The following is a 5,544-nucleotide window of genomic DNA, read 5'->3' on the forward strand; positions in this document are numbered from 1 at the left end:
GTATAGCCCTGGGTGTCCTGGAACTCACTTTGTAGACCAGGCTGACCTCAAACACAGAAATCTGCCTGCCTCTGCCTCCTGATTGCTGGGATTAAAGGCCTGTGCCACCATGCCCGGTCTGAGAAACTTTCTTGACCACACCATTCATTCACCTGTAGAGAGTTGAGAAGTTGCAACACTCACCCAAGAGCCCCACACTAAAGCATCTGCAGTACGCTAGACCTGCTCAGCAGAGAGTGTCAGCCACATCCTTGAGATCAAACTGCCCTTCCCCACAACTCACAGTGCCCCTCTGTGTTTCCCCACTGAGAGCAGCTCTGCTCCTCATTGGCTTCCTGTAGGACAGGCTAGCTATCTTTTTACCCTGGAACATTGTTGTGAGCTTCCTCATCTTCACACACCTTCTTAACCTCGCACTAATTCCTTGGCCTAGAACACTTTCTTTTTCTTGACTGCTTGGGAAGTGTCTTGGTCATCTTTCAGAATCAACCCCAAACCTGAGCCTGAGGGTCCAGCTCTTGTCAATTCTTTCTCAGCCTGTCTGTGCAAAATTTGTGGTCTTGGCTACTCTCCTTCCTTGAAGCATTAAGCAGAGAATCTGTAAGGCAGCAGAAAAGAAACAGAGCATAGCACAGCACTAAGATCTTGGTGCATGGGGGCAGCAGGGAGGGACATCGTCTTGGAGACTGGGAAGAGGAAAGGGATGAGAAACTGTCAGAGGTTAGACAAGGAGGAGGATAATGACTGGAATTGTAGAAAAAAGAATTATTATTAATATGAATAATAATAATAGATCTTGGTGCACAGTGAGACGCCTACCACCCTTTTCTCTGCCTGTCTCCATCCTCACTGGCATGTGAAGTGATTGGTTTTTGGCCAAATATTGAGTCAGACAAGGTGAGAGCACTAATTTCACTAAACTTACAATACATCTCAACCCCAATCTGTTCTAGAAGCTTCCATTATAGAACGATTTGCACTTATTGCTAAAGTATCTGCTTCTTAATATTTATTTATTATATGTAAGTACACAGTAGTTGTCTTCAGACACTCCAGAAGAGAGCATCTCTTGTACTCTGGGGATTTAATCTAAGAAAAATCAGAGGTTTGGGTCTCTATCATATGAATGTGTCATTTTGAAGTTGTGCGTGTGTGTGTGTGTGTGTGTGTGTGTGTGTGTGTGTGTGTGTGTTTAGGCTCATGTGTCCCCCAGGTTATCCTCTAAATTGATACATAGATAAGGATAACCTTGAACTCCTGAACCTCCTGCCTCTACCTATCATATGTGGGAATACATTCCATGCACAGTTTATTTTGTTCTGGGGTCAGGGCGGGGGTGGGTGAAGTTACAACTCAGAGTTTTGTGCATGCTGGAGAAGGAATCTATCACTGAGCTACATCTACAGTCCTCCTGTGAGTCCTATTGAGAGAAACAAAATGAGGTGACGTAATAATAACTGGGGCAGGGGCAGGACATCAACAGTGGCAGTCAGAAAAGGCTTCCTAGAGGAAGCAACTTTCTAGCTAAGTCTGAGATGAAGAGAAGAAACAGCTGAGCCTCAGGGGCTGGGGAGAGTCCTCCAAAGAATGTAGAGAGCCAAGGCCCTGAGGTGGGAACTTGTTAGCTGTGAGAAAGAAGGCCTTACATGGGTTAGAGTCCTGCCTGCAAAGGAAAAGAAAGCCTATCCCATCCCATGGGATTCAGTTATTTGTGCGTGCAAAGGGGACCGCAAAACTGGAAGGAGATGAGAGGAAGGGAAAGAAAGCCGGAGACCAAGCTAATTCGTCCAGGTCTCATTTATTATGCTGAGGTGCCTTCTTTTTAAGGCATACATCTCGGGGAGTAAGGGAGGGGTCGAGGGGGAATTTTACAAAGAACAAAGAAGCGGGCATCTGCTGACATGGGGGGCAAAGTCAGGCACCAGGAAGCGGGCACTCTGCATCTTATCTTCGGAACATAGATCCTCCTTGACAGCCTTGGGTGTCAGGCTGGGCTCAGGCAAAACTCCTGTCCTTGGATGGCATGGGAGTTCAGGAAGAGATAGGGAAGAGGGGACTATAATTCAGCTTTTACAGCCTCAGGTGCCAGGAAGGGAATAGGGAGGAGGGGGTGATAACCAGCTCCTAGCAAAGGCCATTTCACCTAGGGAGATTGTGAAGGGCTTGCTTTCTCAAGGGATGGTCTCTGACAAAAGCCAGTGCTGCAGACATTGGCAGGCACTTTCTACACAGGGACCTAGAACCTTCTAGAGTGTGACTTTTCACATCTGCAACTAACATAACTGTCCTTTCACTTTAAAAACAAAGAAGACTTGACTCTGGTTAGATGGCTCAGCAGGTAAAGTGGTCACTGCTCCAGCATGGGGACCCCTAACACTCTGGTACAAACTGGGTGTGGCAGCTTTTCATCCCACTATTGATAGACAGAGGCAGGAGAATCCCAGGGACAAACTGCCCAGCACTGTAGCCAATTGGTGAGCGTCAGATTGAGCAAGAGACCCTGTCTAAGCTTAACAAGACAGGAGGGCAGGGAAGTAATGAAAGGGGATATCCAACAATCCAATGTTAACAGTACTCCAGAAACTCACACACATGCATATACCACACACTACACTCACACACACACATACACACACTAATATTCCTTTGGCTGCTTGTAGAGAAATGATTTCATGGGTTAAGGGTGGAGCCAAAACAGATGGTAAAGCACTTATTAGTAGTAGAAAGTCAGATTACATCCACCTATTAAATTAATTACCTTATGTTATTTGTACAAAATGACAGGGTTCATTATCAAATTATACATGGGTGTGCTTTGGCAGCATGCATCAAGGAAGTAAAGGTAGAAGCCACAGTGGGCGCCAGATAAAGGGGGCTCCAGGCAGTGCTGGTCCTGCTGCCTGCTACTAAGCAAGCAAGCGATGGAGGTGGGCATGGTGATGAGCTACAGGCCACAGAATGCAAGAATTAGAAGCTTTTGTTGGATGCTTGTGGGGAGCCGCACTCACATTTGCTGTTACAAGATGGCGCTGACATCCTGTGTTCTAAATGGTAAACAAATAATCTGCGCATGTGCCAAGGGTAGTTTTTCACTCCATGTGCTCTGCCTTCCCCGTGACGACAACTCGGCCAATGGGCTGCAGCCAATCAGGGAGCGACACGTCCTAGGCAGAGGATAATTCTCTTTAAAAAGGGATGGGGTTTTGCCATTCTCTCTCTTGCTCCTGTAGATGTAAGCAATAAAGCATTTGTCGCAGAAGATTCGGTTTGTTGCGTCTTTCCTGGCCGGTTAAGCGTGGGTAATAAGTGGTGCTGAAACCCGGGAATTACCATCACCGGCGCAAGGAAGATCCCTCATTCCGGAACCAGAACTGCAGGTCACGGTCACGTTACAGCTTTACAAGGTAGGTTTGGCCTTAAACTTTCTAATGAAATTCAAGACAGTCTATCAGAAGTAAAGTGGGAAACAGCTTTACAAGGTACGTCTGGCCTTGAACTTTCTAACGAAATTCAAGACAGTCTATCAGAAGTAAAGCGGGGAACAGCTTTACAAGGTATGTTTGGCCTTAAACTTTCTCCAGTGTTAGGAGTCTTTTTGTTCCTTTTCACATGTTATCAAGTGGTTAAGGCAGGGTAGATAATTCTGGACGAAACTCAAGACAGTCTATCAGAAGTAAAGCGGGGAGAGAGAGTAGGAGCAAAGAGAAAACATGGTGCACAAAATAAGTATACAGGCCTTTCCACGAGTCTTGAACCCGAGAAAAAGTTTAGGTCAGGGAAGAATACCTGGGGAGAGATTAGAAGGAAAGAGAAAGAAAAAGAAAAGAAAAAAGATCAATCAGTGGAGGTTTCTAGGAGAAGGAGCTTATACTCATCACTAGATGAGCTCAAGGAGCCAGCTCTTAGTAGCTCTGAATCAGATGAAAAATTCTCCTCTGAAGAAACAGACTTGGAAGAGGAAGCAGCTCGTTATGAGAGAAAAAAGTACCAGCCAGTTAAAATGCTAGCTAATCAGTTAAGGAAAAAGCCAAAAGCGGCTGGCGAAGGCCAGCTTGCTGCTCGGCCTCCGGGCAGTCGGCTTCAAGGTCATAGTGCACTTCCGCCCTATGTGGAGCCCCCGCCCTGCGTAAGGCGTCAGCCCTGCACAGAGAGGCAATGTGCAAACTCGTTCATTCCCAGAGAGGAGCAAAGGAAAATGCAACTGGCATTTCCGGTCTTTGAAGGAGCCGAGGGTGGGCGTGTCCACGCTCCAGTAGAGTATACACAGATTAAAGAGCTTGCCGAGTCGGTCCGTAAATATGAAACCAATGCTAACTTTACCTTGGTGCAGTTAGACAGGCTTGCTGGCACGACACTAACTCCTGCCGACTGGCAAATGATTGCAAAAGCTGCTCTCCCTAGTATGGACAAATATATGAAATGGAGAGCTCTATGGCAAAAGGCTGCACAAGCGCAGGCCCGAGCAGACGCTGCTGCTTTGACTCCAGAACAGAGAGATTAGACTTTTGACTTGTTAACGGGTCAGGGAGCTTATACCGCTGATCAAACAAACTATCACTGGGGAGCTTATGCCCAAATTTCCTCCATGGCTATTAAGGCCTGGAAGGCGCTCTCCCAAACAGGCGAAGCCACTGGACAACTAACAAAGATCGTCCAGGGACCACAGGAGTCCTTCTCAGATTTTGTGGCCAGAATGACAGAGGCAGCAGAGCGTATTTTTGGAGATTCAGAGCAAGCCGCACCTCTGGTAGAACAGCTCATTTATGAGCAAGCCACACAGGAGTGCCGAGCAGCCATAGCCCCAAGAAAGAACAAAGGCTTACAAGACTGGCTCAAAGTTTGTCGGGAGCTTGGGGGACCTCTCACCAATGCAGGCTTAGCGGCCGCCATCCTCCAATCCCAAAAATGCTCCATGGGCAGAAATGATCGGAGGACATGTTTTAACTGCGAGAAGCCTGGGCATCTTAAGAAAGATTGCAGAGCTCCAAATAAACGGGGGGGGGGACCTCTCACTCTTTGCTCTAAGTGTGACAAGGGTTATCATAGAGCCGACCAGTGTCGCTCTGTGAGGGATTAAAGGGCAGACTCCTTCCCCCGACTGATAACCAATCAGCTGATGTGTCAAAAAATGGGCCATCGGGCCCTCGGTCCCAGGGCCCTCAAAGATATGGAAACCGGTTTGTCAGGACCCAAAAAACAGTCAGAGAGGCGACCCAAGAAGACCCACAAGGGTAGACCTGCTTGTCCCCTCCGACTTCCTACTAATGCCTCAAATGAGTATTCAGCCGGTGCCGGTGGAGCCTATACCATCCTTGCCCCCAGGAACCATGGGCCTTATTCTCGGCTGGGGTTCACTCACCTTACAGGGCTTAGTAGTCCACCCTGGAGTTATGGATTGTCAACATTCCCCTAAAATACAGGTCCTGTGCTCAAGCCCTAAGGGCGTTTTTTCTATTAGTAAAGAAGATAAGATAGCTCAGCTGCTGCTCCTTCCTGATAATACCAGGGAGAAATCTGCAGGACCTGAGATAAAGAAAATGGGCT

The sequence above is a fragment of the Mus musculus genome, chromosome 12 (genome assembly GCF_000001635.26).
Source record: "Mus musculus strain C57BL/6J chromosome 12, GRCm38.p6 C57BL/6J".
Lineage (NCBI taxonomy): Eukaryota > Metazoa > Chordata > Mammalia > Rodentia > Muridae > Mus > Mus musculus.